We start from the raw sequence: 15,484 nt of genomic DNA, 5'->3' as shown, positions 1-15,484 counted from the left end.
ATGTGTATGGGGCAAGTAACATGTGTATGGGGCAAGTAACATGTGTATGGGGCAAGTAACATGTGTATGGAGCAAGTAACATGTGTATGGAGCAAGTAACATGTGTATGGAGCAAGTAACATGTGTATGGAGCAAGTAACATGTGTATGGGGCAAGTATCATGTGTATGGGGCAAGTAACATGTGTATGGGGGCAAGTAACATGTGTATGGGGGCAAGTAACATGTGTATGGGGCAAGTAACATGTGTATGGGGGCAAGTAACATGTGTATGGGGGCAAGTAACATGTGTATGGGGGCAAGTAACATGTGCATGGGGGCAAGTAACATGTGTATGGGGGCAAGTAACATGTGTATGGGGGCAAGTAACATGTGTATGGGGGCAAGTAACATGTGTATGTGGAAACGTATCATGTGTATGGGGGCAAGTAACATGTGTATGGGAGCAAGTAACATGTGTATGGGGGCAAGTAACATGTGTATGGGGGCAAGTAACATGTGTATGGGGCAAGTAACATGTGTATGGGGCAAGTAACATGTGTATGGGGGCAAGTAACATGTGTATGGGGGCAAGTAACATGTGTATGGGGGCAAGTAACATGTGTATGGGGGCAAGTAACATGTGTATGGGGGCAAGTAACATGTGTATGGGGGCAAGTAACATGTGTATGGGGCAAGTAACATGTGTATGGGGCAAGTAACATGTGTATGGGGCAAGTAACATGTGTATGGAGCAAGTAACATGTGTATGGAGCAAGTAACATGTGTATGGAGCAAGTAACATGTGTATGGAGCAAGTAACATGTGTATGGGGCAAGTATCATGTGTATGGGGCAAGTAACATGTGTATGGGGGCAAGTAACATGTGTATGGGGGCAAGTATCATGTGTATGGGGGCAAGTAACATGTGTATGTGGAAACGTATCATGTGTATGGGGGCAAGTAACATGTGTATGGGAGCAAGTAACATGTGTATGGGGGCAAGTAACATGTGTATGGGGGCAAGTAACATGTGTATGGGGCAAGTAACATGTGTATGGGGGCAAGTATCATGTGTATGGGGCAAGTAACATGTGTATGGGGGCAAGTAACATGTGTATGGGGGCAAGTAACATGTGTATGGGGGCAAGTAACATGTGTATGGGGGCAAATAACATGTGTATGGGGCAAGTAACATGTGTATGGGGGCAAGTAACATGTGTATGGGGGCAAATAACATGTGTATGGGGCAAGTAACATGTGTATGGGGGCAAGTAACATGTGTATGGGGGCAAGTATCATGTGTATGGGGCAAGTAACATGTGTATGGGGGCAAGTAACATGTGTATGGGGGCAAGTATCATGTGTATGGGGCAAGTAACATGTGTATTGGGGCAAATAACATGTGTATGGGGGCAAGTAACATGTGTATGGGGCAAGTAACATGTGTATGGGGCAAGTAACAACATCAGCAGACTAACAGACGTTGTCACAGCCTGAATAAGACTTGGCTACAAGTATCTCTGGCAGTTCGGCTTGTATAGGGATCTTGATGAAGTAGAGTACACAGTGTGTGGACAAAGACAGACACACACACACCAGAACATTATATCTTGGACTGAAAAAATTAAGCCATCTCTCATCATATTATAAATGATAAAATATCTGAACTCCTTCCATTGTATCCATTTTTGGCTTCGAAAAGATAAATGACATATGTGAGATAATGAATATTTTGTGTAGAGTGAAGACTGATGAAGCTCTTCTGACGACTGACGACTGAAGCTCTGAAGACTGACACAGAAGCTCTTCTGTGATCCAGTAATGTGCCTATATATATATATATATATTATGCATATGTATAAAATATTTACATATGGGGATATTACACGTCCCCCCCCAGGGTACTGTGCTTGCTCCAGTACAGTCCCCCCCCAGGGTACTGTGCTTGCTCCAGTACAGTCCCCCCCAGGGTACTGTGCTTGCTCCAGTACAGTCCCCCCCCAGGGTACTGTGCTTGCTCCAGTACAGTCCCCCAGGGTACTGTGCTTGCTCCAGTACAGTCCCCCCCCAGGGTACTGTGCTTGCTCCAGTACAGTCCCCCCCCAGGGTACTGTGCTTGCTCCAGTACAGTCCCCCAGGGTACTGTGCTTGCTCCAGTACAGTCCCCCCCCCAGGGTACTGTGCTTGCTCCAGTACAGTCCCCCCCAGGGTACTGTGCTTGCTCCAGTACAGTCCCCCCCCCAGGGTACTGTGCTTGCTCCAGTACAGTCCCCCCCCAGGGTACTGTGCTTGCTCCAGTACAGTCCCCCAGGGTACTGTGCTTGTTCCAGTACAGTCCCCCAGGGTACTGTGCTTGTTCCAGTACAGTCCCCCAAGGTACTGTGCTTGTTCCAGTACAGTCCCCCAGGGTACTGTGCTTGTTCCAGTACAGTCCCCCAGGGTACTGTGCTTGTTCCAGTACAGTCCCCCAGGGTACTGTACTTGCTCCAGTACAGTCCCCCAGGGTACTGTGCTTGTTCCAGTACAGTCCCCCAGGGTACTGTGCTTGTTCCAGTACAGTCCCCCAGGGTACTGTGACTGCTCCAGTACAGTCCCCCAGGGTACTGTGCTTGTTCCAGTACAGTCCCCCAGGGTACTGTGCTTGCTCCAGTACAGTCCCCCAGGGTACTGTGCTTGTTCCAGTACAGTCCCCCAGGGTACTGTGCTTGCTCCAGTACAGTCCCCCAGGGTACTGTGCTTGCTCCAGTACAGTCCCGCAGGGTACTGTGCTTGCTCCAGTACAGTCCCCCCCCAGGGTACTGTGCTTGCTCCAGTACAGTCCCCCAGGGTACTGTGCTTGCTCCAGTACAGTCCCCCAGGGTACTGTGCTTGCTCCAGTACAGTCCCCCAGGGTACTGTGCTTGTTCCAGTACAGTCCCCCAGGGTACTGTGCTTGTTCCAGTACAGTCCCCCAGGGTACTGTGCTTGCTCCAGTACAGTCCCCCAGGGTACTGTGCTTGTTCCAGTACAGTCCCCCAGGGTACTGTGCTTGCTCCAGTACAGTCCCCCAGGGTACTGTGCTTGTTCCAGTACAGTCCCCCAGGGTACTGTGCTTGTTCCAGTACAGTCCCCCAGGGTACTGTGCTTGCTCCAGTACAGTCCCCCAGGGTACTGTGCTTGTTCCAGTACAGTCCCCCAGGGTACTGTGCTTGTTCCAGTACAGTCCCCCCGGGTACTGTGCTTGCTCCAGTACAGTCCCCCAGGGTACTGTGCTTGTTCCAGTACAGTCCCCCAGGGTACTGTGCTTGTTCCAGTACAGTCCCCCAGGGTACTGTGCTTGCTCCAGTACAGTCCCCCAGGGTACTGTGCTTGTTCCAGTACAGTCCCCCAGGGTACTGTGCTTGCTCCAGTACAGTCCCCCAGGGTACTGTGCTTGTTCCAGTACAGTCCCCCAGGGTACTGTGCTTGCTCCAGTACAGTCCCCCAGGGTACTGTGCTTGCTCCAGTACAGTCCCCCAGGGTACTGTGCTTGTTCCAGTACAGTCCCCCAGGGTACTGTGCTTGTTCCAGTACAGTCCCCCAGGGTACTGTGCTTGCTCCAGTACAGTCCCCCAGGGTACTGTGCTTGCTCCAGTACAGTCCCCCAGGGTACTGTGCTTGCTCCAGTACAGTCCCCCCCCAGGGTACTGTGCTTGCTCCAGTACAGTCCCCCAGGGTACTGTGCTTGCTCCAGTAGAGTCCCCCAGGGTACTGTGCTTGCTCCAGTACAGTCCCCCAGGGTACTGTGCTTGTTCCAGTACAGTCCCCCAGGGTACTGTGCTTGTTCCAGTACAGTCCCCCAGGGTACTGTGCTTGCTCCAGTACAGTCCCCCAGGGTACTGTGCTTGTTCCAGTACAGTCCCCCAGGGTACTGTGCTTGCTCCAGTACAGTCCCCCAGGGTACTGTGCTTGTTCCAGTACAGTCCCCCAGGGTACTGTGCTTGCTCCAGTACAGTCCCCCAGGGTACTGTGCTTGTTCCAGTACAGTCCCCCAGGGTACTGTGCTTGTTCCAGTACAGTCCCCCAGGGTACTGTGCTTGCTCCAGTACAGTCCCCCAGGGTACTGTGCTTGTTCCAGTACAGTCCCCCAGGGTACTGTGCTTGCTCCAGTACAGTCCCCCAGGGTACTGTGCTTGTTCCAGTACAGTCCCCCAGGGTACTGTGCTTGCTCCAGTACAGTCCCCCAGGGTACTGTGCTTGCTCCAGCACAGTCCCCCAGGGTACTGTGCTTGCTCCAGTACAGTCCCCCAGGGTACTGTGCTTGCTCCAGTACAGTCCCCCATGGTACTGTGCTTGTTCCAGTACAGTCCCCCAGGGTACTGTGCTTGTTCCAGTACAGTCCCCCAGGGTACTGTGCTTGCTCCAGCACAGTCCCCCAGGGTACTGTGCTTGCTCCAGTACAGTCCCCCAGGGTACTGTGCTTGCTCCAGTACAGTCCCCCATGGTACTGTGACTGCTCCAGTACAGTCCCCCAGGGTACTGTGCTTGCTCCAGTACAGTCCCCCCCAGGGTACTGTGCTTGTTCCAGTACAGTCCCCCAGGGTACTGTACTTGCTCCAGTACAGTCCCCAGGGTACTGTGCAACAGCCTCACAGCGTGCTGTGCAACAGCCTCACAGCGTGCTGTGCAACAGCCTCACAGCGTGCTGTGCAACAGCCTCACAGCGTCCTGTGCAACAGTCTCACAGCGTGCTGTGCAACAGCCTCACAGCGTGCTGTGCAACAGTCTCACAGCGTGCTGTGCAACAGCATCACAGCGTGCTGTGCAACAGCCTCACAGCGTGCTGTGCAACAGCCTCACAGCGTGCTGTGCAACAGTCTCACAGCGTGCTGTGCAACAGTCTCACAGCGTGCTGTGCAACAGCATCACAGCGTGCTGTGCAACAGCATCACAGCGTGCTGTGCAACAGCCTCACAGCGTGCTGTGCAACAGCCTCACAGCGTGCTGTGCAACAGTCTCACAACGTGCTGTGCAACAGCATCACAGCGTGCTGTGCAACAGCCTCACAGCGTGCTGTGCAACAGTCTCACAGCGTGCTATGCAACAGCCTCACAGCGTGCTGTGCAACAGCCTCACAGCGTCCTGTGCAACAGCCTCACAGCGTGCTGTGCAACAGCCTCACAGCGTGCTGTGCAACAGCCTCACAGCGTCCTGTGCAACAGCCTCACAGCGTGCTGTGCAACAGCCTCACAGCGTCCTGTGCAACAGCCTCACAGCGTCCTGTGCAACAGCCTCACAGCATCCTGTGCAACAGCCTCACAGCGTCCTGTGCAACAGCCTCACAGCGTCCTGTGCAAGAGCCTCACAGCGTGCTGTGCAACAGCCTCACAGCGTCCTGTGCAACAGCCTCACAGCGTCCTGTGCAACAGCCTCACAGCGTCTTGTGCAACAGCATCACAGCGTGCTGTGCAACAGTCTCACAGCGTGCTGTGCAACAGCCTCACAGCGTCCTGTGCTACAGCCTCACAGCGTGCTGTGCAAGAGCCTCACAGCGTGCTGTGCAAGAGCCTCACAGCGTCCTGTGCAAGAGCCTCACAGCGTCCTGTGCAACAGCCTCACAGCGTGCTGTGCAACAGCCTCACAGCGTGCTGTGCAAGAGCCTCACAGCGTCCTGTGCAAGAGCCTCACAGCGTCCTGTGCCACAGCCTCACAGCGTCCTGTGCAACAGTCTCACAGCGTGCTGTGCAACAGCCTCACAGCGTCTTGTGCAACAGCCTCACAGCGTGCTGTGCAACAGCCTCACAGCGTGCTGTGCAAGAGCCTCACAGCGTCCTGTGCAACAGCCTCACAGCGTGCTGTGCAACAGCCTCACAGCGTCCTGTGCAACAGCCTCACAGCGTGCTGTGCAACAGCCTCACAGCGTCCTGTGCAAGAGCCTCACAGCGTCCTGTGCAACAGCCTCACAGCATCCTGTGCAACAGCCTCACAGCGTCCTGTGCAAGAGCCTCACAGCGTGCTGTGCAACAGCCTCACAGCGTCCTGTGCAACAGCCTCACAGCGTCTTGTGCAACAGCATCACAGCGTGCTGTGCAACAGTCTCACAGCGTGCTGTGCAACAGCCTCACAGCGTCCTGTGCAACAGCCTCACAGCGTGCTGTGCAACAGCCTCACAGCGTGCTGTGCAAGAGCCTCACAGCGTCCTGTGCAAGAGCCTCACAGCGTCCTGTGCCACAGCCTCACAGCGTCCTGTGCAACAGTCTCACAGCGTGCTGTGCAACAGCCTCACAGCGTCCTGTGCAACAGCCTCACAGCGTCCTGTGCAACTATCAACATTATCTGGGAATTTCTGACATTTCCCGCCACCAAGACTCGCCAGCTTAGGATATGAGTTATTAAAGTTGTCTCGTTGGTTCACTATATTAAAAAATTAACGTTTAATGAATTCTGTAGAAGCAAAAATATTGACAAATTGCTATTTATTCAATATTTTTGTACTGTCGCTCACTTTTAATAATTCCCTGTTGGAATATACCGAAAAGTTCAGTTACAGCGTCATATAGATTTATTGAACATCTGTGTTCAGAGAGAGAGAGAGAGAGAGAGTATGCCTCAGGTATGGCCAGCATACTACTTAACAATGCCCCCCATGCCTCAGGTATGGCCAGCATACTACTTAACAATGCCCACCCCATGCCTCAGGTATGGCCAGCATACTACTTAACAATGCCCCCCCCCCATGCCTCAGGTATGGCCAGCATACTACTTAACAATGCCCCCCCCATGCCTCAGGTATGGCCAGCATACTACTTAACAATGCCCCCCATGCCTCAGGTATGGTCAGCATACTACTTAACAATGCCCCCCCCATGCCTCAGGTATGGCCAGCATACTACTTAACAATGCCCCCCATGCCTCAGGTATGGCCAACATACTACTTAACAATGCCCCATGCCTCAGGTATGGCCAGCATACTACTTAACAATGCCCCATAACTCAGGTATGGCCAACATACAACTTAACAATGCCCCATGCCTCAGGTATGGCCAACATACTACTTAACAATGCCCCCCATGCCTCAGGTATGGCCAACATACAACTGAACAATGCCCCATACCTCAGGTATGGCCAACATACTACTTAACAATGCCCCATGCCTCAGGTATGGCCAACATACTACTTAAAAATGCCCCCTATGCCTCAGGTATGGCCAACATACTACTTAACAATGCCCCATGCCTCACGTATGGCCAACATACAACTTAACAATGCCCCATGCCTCAGGTATGGCCAACATACTACTTAACAATGCCCCATAACTCAGGTATGGCCAACATACTACTTAACAATGCCCCATGCCTCAGGTATGGCCAGCATACTACTTGACAATGCCCCATGCCTCAGGTATGGCCAGCATACTACTTGACAATGCCCCATGTCTCAGGTATGGCCAACATACTACTTAACAATGCCCCATGCCTCAGGTATGGCCAACATACTACTTAACAATGCCCCATGCCTCAGGTATGGCCAACATACTACTTAACAATGCCCCATAACTCAGGTATGGCCAACATACTACTTAACAATGCCCCATGCCTCAGGTATGGCCAACATACTACTTAACAATGCCCCATGCCTCAGGTATGGCCAGCATACTACTTAACAATGCCCCATAACTCAGGTATGGCCAACATACAACTTAACAATGCCCCATGCCTCAGGTATGGCCAACATACTACTTAACAATGCCCCCCATGCCTCAGGTATGGCCAACATACAACTGAACAATGCCCCATACCTCAGGTATGGCCAACATACTACTTAACAATGCCCCATGCCTCAGGTATGGCCAACATACTACTTAACAATGCCCCCTATGCCTCAGGTATGGCCAACATACTACTTAACAATGCCCCATAACTCAGGTATGGCCAACATACTACTTAACAATGCCCCATGCCTCAGGTATGGCCAGCATACTACTTAACAATGCCCACCCCATGCCTCAGGTATGGCCAGCATACTACTTAACAATGCCCCCCCCCATGCCTCAGATATGGCCAGCATACTACTTAACAATGCCCCCCCCCATGCCTCAGGTATGGCCAGCATACTACTTAACAATGCCCCCCCCATGCCTCAGGTATGGCCAGCATACTACTTAACAATGCCCCCCCATGCCTCAGGTATGGCCAGCATACTACTTAACAATGCCCCCCCCCATGCCTCAGGTATGGCCAGCATACTACTTAACAATGCCCCCCATGCCTCAGGTATGGCCAACATACTACTTAACAATGCCCCATGCCTCAGGTATGGCCAGCATACTACTTAACAATGCCCCATAACTCAGGTATGGCCAACATACAACTTAACAATGCCCCATGCCTCAGGTATGGCCAACATACTACTTAACAATGCCCCCCATGCCTCAGGTATGGCCAACATACAACTGAACAATGCCCCATACCTCAGGTATGGCCAACATACTACTTAACAATGCCCCATGCCTCAGGTATGGCCAACATACTACTTAACAATGCCCCCTATGCCTCAGGTATGGCCAACATACTACTTAACAATGCCCCCTATGCCTCAGGTATGGCCAACATACTACTTAACAATGCCCCATGCCTCACGTATGGCCAACATACAACTTAACAATGCCCCATGCCTCAGGTATGGCCAACATACTACTTAACAATGCCCCATAACTCAGGTATGGCCAACATACTACTTAACAATGCCCCATGCCTCAGGTATGGCCAGAATACTACTTGACAATGCCCCATGCCTCAGGTATGGCCAGCATACTACTTGACAATGCCCCATGTCTCAGGTATGGCCAACATACTACTTAACAATGCCCCATGCCTCAGGTATGGCCAACATACTACTTAACAATGCCCCATGCCTCAGGTATGGCCAACATACTACTTAACAATGCCCCATAACTCAGGTATGGCCAACATACTACTTAACAATGCCCCATGCCTCAGGTATGGCCAGCATACTACTTAACAATGCCCCATGCCTCAGGTATGGCCAACATACTACTTAACAATGCCCCATAACTCAGGTATGGCCAACATACTACTTAACAATGCCCCATGCCTCAGGTATGGCCAACATACTACTTAACAATGCCCCATGCCTCAGGTATGGCCAGCATACTACTTAACAATGCCCCATGCCTCAGGTATGGCCAACATACTACTTAACAATGCCCCATAACTCAGGTATGGCCAACATACTACTTAACAATGCCCCATGCCTCAGGTATGGCCAACATACTACTTAACAATGCCCCATGCCTCAGGTATGGCCAACATACTACTTAACAATGCCCCATGCCTCAGGTATGGCCAACATACTACTTAACAATGCCCCATGCCTCAGGTATGGCCAGCATACTACTTAACAATGCCCCATGCCTCAGGTATAGCCAGCATACTACTTAACAATGCCCCATGCCTCAGGTATGGCCAGCATACTACTTAACAATGCCCCATGCCTCAGGTATGGCCAGCATACTACTTGACAATGCCCCATGCCTCAGGTATGGCCAGCATACTACTTGACAATGCCCCATGCCTCAGGTATGGCCAGCATACTACTTGACAATGCCCCATGCCTCAGGTATGGCCAGCATACTACTTAACAATGCCCCATGCCTCAGGTATGGCCAGAACACAGCGGCCGGATAATATATTTCAGTTATGCCATATTTGGTGTCTTGTGGCGGGGTAGTATATTCCTGCATCATGGTCAGTGAAGGTCGCCCACACCACAGACTGGTCATGGTGGGTGATGCCTGTGCTCTCTTCCTGCTGTGCTCAGGCTGTGTCTGTGCTGTGCTCATGCTGTGTGTGTCTGTGCTGTGCTCAGGCTGTGTCTGTGCTGTGCTCAGGCTGTGTCTGTGCTGTGCTCAGGCTGTGTCTGTGCTGTGCTCAGGCTGTGTCTGTGCTGTGCTCATGCTGTGTCTGTGCTGTGGTTGTTGTGTGTCTGTGCTGTGCTCAGGCTGTGTCTGTGCTGTGGTCACGCTATGTGCTGTGCTCATGCTGTGTCTGTGCTGTGCTCAGGCTGTGTCTGTGCTGTGCTCAGGCTGTGTCTGTGCTGTGCTCATGTTGTGTGTGTCTGTGCTGTGCTCATGCTGTGTGTGTCTGTGCTGTGCTCATGCTGTGTGTGTCTGTGCTGTGCTCAGGCTGTGTCTGTGCTGTGCTCAGGCTGTGTCTGTGCTGTGCTCATGCTGTGTGTGTCTGTGCTGTGCTCATGCTGTGTGTGTCTGTGCTGTGCTCAGGCTGTGTCTGTGCTGTGCTCAGGCTGTGTCTGTGCTGTGCTCATGCTGTGTGTGTCTGTGCTGTGCTCATGCTGTGTGTGTCTGTGCTGTGCTCAGGCTGTGTCTGTGCTGTGCTCAGGCTGTGTCTGTGCTGTGCTCATGCTGTGTGTGTCTGTGCTGTGCTGATGCTGTGTGTGTCTGTGCTGTGCTCAGGCTGTGTCTGTGCTGTGCTCAGGCTGTGTCTGTGCTGTGCTCAGGCTGTGTCTGTGCTGTGCTCAAGCTGTGTCTGTGCTGTGCTCAGGCTGTGTCTGTGCTGTGCTCAGGCTGTGTCTGTGCTGTGGTTGTTGTGTGTCTGTGCTGTGCTCAGGCTGTGTCTGTGTTGTGCTCAGGCTGTTTCTGTGCTGTGCTCAGGCTGTGTGTGTCTGTGCTGTGCTCAGGCTGTGTCTGTGCTGTGCTCAGGCTGTGTCTGTGCTGTGCTCAGGCTGTGTCTGTGCTGTGGTCAGGCTATGTGCTGTGCTCATGCTGTGTCTGTGCTGTGCTCAGGCTGTGTCTGTGTTGTGCTCAGGCTGTGTCTGTGCTGTGCTCAGGCTGTGTCTGTGCTGTGGTCAGGCTATGTGCTGTGCTCATGCTGTGTCTGTGCTGTGCACAGGCTGTGTCTGTGTTGTGCTCAGGCTGTGTCTGTGTTGTGCTCAGGCTGTGTCTGTGCTGTGCTCATGCTGTGTGTGTCTGTGCTGTGTTCATGCTGCGTCTGTGCTGTGCTCAGGCTGTGTCTGTGCTGTGGTCACGCTATGTCTGTGCTGTGCTCAGGCTGTGTCTGTGCTGTGCTCAGGCTGTGTCTGTGCTGTGCTCAGGCTGTGTCTGTGCTGTGCTCATGCTGTGTCTGTGCTGTGCTCATGCTGTGTCTGTGCTGTGCTCATGCTGTGTCTGTGCTGTGCTCAGGCTGTGTCTGTGCTGTGCTTATGCTGCGTATGTGCTGTGCTCATGCTGCGTATGTGCTGTGCACATGCTGTGTCTGTGCTGTGCTCATGCTATGTCTGTGCTGTGCTCATGCTGTGTTTGTGGTCATGCTATGTGCTGTGCTCATGATGTGTCTGTGCTGTGTTCATGCTGTGTCTGTGCTGTGCTCAGGCTGTGTCTGTGCTGTGCTCAGGCTGTGTCTGTGCTGTGCTCAGGCTGTGTCTGTGCTGTGATTATGCTGTGTCTGTGCTGTGCTCATGCTGTGTCTGTGCTGTGCTCAGGCTGTGTCTGTGCTGTGCTCAGGCTGTGTCTGTGCTGTGCTCAGGCTGTGTCTGTGCTGTGCTCAGGCTGTGTCTGTGCTGTGCTCATGCTGTGTCTGTGCGGTGTGGATGGTGCGGTTTTACTGTGCTAATGCTGTCGTTGTGCTGCTGTATGATGCTGTATGATGCTGTATGATACTGTATGATGCTGTATGATACTGTATGATGCTGTATGATGCTGCATGATGCTGTATGATGCTGTATGATGCTGCATGATGCTGTATGATGCTGTATGATGCTGTATGATGCTGCATGATGCTGTATGATGCTGTATGATGCTGTATGATGCTGTATGATGCTGTATGATGCTGCATGATGCTGTATGATGCTGCATGATGCTGTATGATGCTGTATGATGCTGTATGATGCTGTATGATGCTGTATGCGTGTTTAATTCCTGATCTTAGTATTCAAAATGTCTTTTTTTGACATTTTTTGACAGGACCATTTTGGTTTCGGAACTTGTCTTGTGCTTGGTGGTCTGGTCAGCCAGGCTGTTACACGACGCTGCTCGCAGCCTCACCTATGAATCTCAGCCTGGTTGATGAGGTACCCTTTGGGGGCGTTTATCAGGTCCTGTGTAGTTATGTCCCTTGTGTTCAGAGGGTGTTCAGGTCCTGTGTAGTTATGCCCCTTGTGTTCAGAGGGTGTTCAGGTCCTGTGTAGTTATGTCCCTTGTGTTCTGAGGGTGTTCAGGTCCTGTGTAGTTATGCCCCTTGTGTTCTGAGGGTGTTCAGGTCCTGTGTAGTTATGTCCCTTGTGTTCAGGTCCTGTGTAGTTATGTCCCTTGTGTTCTGAGGGTGTTCAGGTCCTGTGTAGTTATGTCCCTTGTGTTCTGAGGGTGTTCAGGTCCTGTGTAGTTATGTCCCTTGTGTTCTGAGGGTGTTCAGGTCCTGTGTAGTTATGTCCCTTGTGTTCTGAGGGTGTTCAGGTCCTGTGTAGTTATGTCCCTTGTGTTCTGAGGGTGTTCAGGTCCTGTGTAGTTATGTCCCTTGTGTTCTGAGGGTGTTCAGGTCCTGTGTAGTTATGCCCCTTGTGTTCTGAGGGTGTTCAGGTCCTGTGTAGTTATGCGCCTTGTGTTCTGAGGGTGTTCAGGTCCTGTGTAGTTATGCCCCTTGTGTTCAGAGGGTGTTCAGGTCCTGTGTAGTTATGCCCCTTGTGTTCTGAGGGTGTTCAGGTCCTGTGTAGTTATGCCCCTTGTGTTCTGAGGGTGTTCAGGTCCTGTGTAGTTATGTCCCTTGTGTTCTGAGGGTGTTCAGGTCCTGTGTAGTTATGCCCCTTGTGTTCAGAGGGTGTTCAGGTCCTGTGTAGTTATGCCCCTTGTGTTCTGAGGGTGTTCAGGTCCTGTGTAGTTATGCCCCTTGTGTTCAGAGGGTGTTCAGGTCCTGTGTAGTTATGCCCCTTGTGTTCTGAGGGTGTTCAGGTCCTGTGTAGTTATGCCCCTTGTGTTCTGAGGGTGTTCAGGTCCTGTGTAGTTATGTCCCTTGTGTTCTGAGGGTGTTCAGGTCCTGTGTAGTTATGCCCCTTGTGTTCAGAGGGTGTTCAGGTCCTGTGTAGTTATGCCCCTTGTGTTCTGAGGGTGTTCAGGTCCTGTGTAGTTATGCCCCTTGTGTTCAGAGGGTGTTCAGGTCCTGTGTAGTTATGCCCCTTGTGTTCTGAGGGTTTTCAGGTCCTGTGTAGTTATGCCCCTTGTGTTCTGAGGGTGTTCAGGTCCTGTGTAGTTATGTCCCTTGTGTTCAGAGGGTGTTCAGGTCCTGTGTAGTTATGCCCCTTGTGTTCAGGTCCTGTGTAGTTATGCCCCTTGTGTTCTGAGGGTGTTCAGGTCCTGTGTAGTTATGCCCCTTGTGTTCAGAGGGTGTTCAGGTCCTGTGTAGTTATGCCCCTTGTGTTCTGAGGGTGTTCAGGTCCTGTGTAGTTATGCCCCTTGTGTTCAGAGGGTGTTCAGGTCCTGTGTAGTTATGTCCCTTGTGTTCAGAGGGTGTTCAGGTCCTGTGTAGTTATGCCCCTTGTGTTCAGAGGGTGTTCAGGTCCTGTGTAGTTATGCCCCTTGTGTTCTGAGGGTGTTCAGGTCCTGTGTAGTTATGCCCCTTGTGTTCTGAGGGTGTTCAGGTCCTGTGTAGCTATGCCCCTTGTGTTCAGAGGGTGTTCAGGTCCTGTGTAGTTATGCCCCTTGTGTTCTGAGGGTGTTCAGGTCCTGTGTAGTTATGCCCCTTGTGTTCTGAGGGTGTTCAGGTCCTGTGTAGTTATGCCCCTTGTGTTCAGAGGGTGTTCAGGTCCTGTGTAGTTATGCCCCTTGTGTTCAGAGGGAGGGTGTTCAAGTCTTGAACCCTTAAAGTTTAACTCAGCTGTCCGTTGGAGTACTTGTTGCACTCGTAGTATTGAGTGGTGCTGTACACATTCTGCTACACCTTCCCGTCTTTTTAAAAGGAATATGGAACTGTTTCTTAATATTGTGCTGGGGTAAATATTGTATTTATGATGTGTGTTGATGGTGTATATTGTGTTCCTGCAGGGAGCATGTATTCCATGCTGCTATACATGCCCCTCTGCTCATCTCGTCGTCAAGGGGCATGTATTCCATGCTGCTATACATGCCCCTCTGCTCATCTGGTCGTCAGGGAGCATGTATTCCATGCTGCTATACATGCCCCTCTGCTCATCTGGTCGTCAGGGAGCATGTATTCTATGCTGCTACACATGCTCCTCCCACTACTGCTCACCTGGTCGTCACTTTCCATCTAGCTGCGCTAATATCTAGGATCCTCTCCCCAGACCGTGTCTCCAGTGTGTCAGGATTCCTCTGCAATCACAGATCGCAAACATTCTGATCCTCCTGCTTGATACCTGGTTGATGGGGTTCTGGGGGTTCTTCTACTCCCCAAGCCCGGCCCGAAGCCAGGCTTGACTTGTGAGAGTTTGGTCCACCAGGCTGTTGCTTGAAGAGGCCCGCAGGCTCACATATCCACCACAGCCCGGTTGGTCCGGCACTTGTTGAAGAAAACTATTTAGTTTTATCTTGAAGATGTCCACGGTTGTTCCGGTAATGTTTCTTATAGTCGCTGGGAGGACGTTGAACAACCGCGGACCCCTGATGTTTATACAGTGTTCTCTGATTGTGCCTATGGCACCTCTGCTCTTCACTGGTTCAATCTTGCATTTTCTTCCATATCGTCCACTCCAGTACGTTGTTATTTTACTGTGTAGATTTGGGACCTGACCCTCCAGTATTTTCCATGTGTATATTATTTGGTATCTCTCTCGTCTCCTTTCTAGAGAGTACATTTGGAGAGCTTTGAGACGATCCCAATAATTTAGGTGTTTTATCTCGTCTATGCGTGCCGTATATGTTCTCTGTATTCCCTCTATTTCAGCAATCTCTCCTGCTCTGAAGGGGGAAGTGAGTACTGAGCAGTACTCGTGATGGGACAACGCAAGTGACTTGAAGAGTACAACCATTGTGATGGGATCCTTGGATTTGAAAGTTCTCGTAATCCATCCTATCATTTTTCTGGGTGATGCAATATTTGCTTGGTTATGCTCCCTAAACGTTAGGTCGTCGGACATCATTATTCCCAAATCCTTGACATTCTGTTTTTCTACTATGGGGAAGATTCGATTGTGTTTTGTACCCTGTATTATGTTTCAGATCCTCATTTTTGCCGTACCTGAGTACCTGAAATTTATCACGTTTATCGTTCACTCCAGTACGTTGTTATTTTACTGTGTAGATTATGGACCTGTCCCTCCAATATTTTCCATATGTATATTATTTGGTATCTCTCTCGTCTCCTTACTAGTGAGTACATTTGGAGAGCTTTGAGACGATCCCAATAATTTAAGGAGGGAGACATTAATTTTACGTCAATAAACATGCTACGGATGATCCAATTGCCTCAGGTCATTAGCATTAAAAACTTTGTAGCAAACATTGAGGAGGTTCTCTTGCTGCCATTCTCTGTTCACGTCTCTCCTCTCCCGCAGTCTTTATTG

General features: G+C 51.2%; 1 protein-coding gene across 2 annotated transcripts in view; it reads right to left on the bottom strand.

Annotated features, from left to right (window-relative positions):
* LOC123771433 (uncharacterized) overlaps nucleotides 1–15,484 on the bottom strand; it is a 910,720-nt gene that overhangs the window by 828,119 nt on the left and 67,117 nt on the right. The gene's annotated exons all lie outside the window — the stretch shown is intronic.

This window comes from Procambarus clarkii, chromosome 76, assembly GCF_040958095.1.
Source record: "Procambarus clarkii isolate CNS0578487 chromosome 76, FALCON_Pclarkii_2.0, whole genome shotgun sequence".
Classification (NCBI taxonomy): domain Eukaryota; kingdom Metazoa; phylum Arthropoda; class Malacostraca; order Decapoda; family Cambaridae; genus Procambarus; species Procambarus clarkii.
Note: the sequence above shows the minus strand (reverse complement) of the source record. Positions and strands in the feature narration are given on the sequence as shown.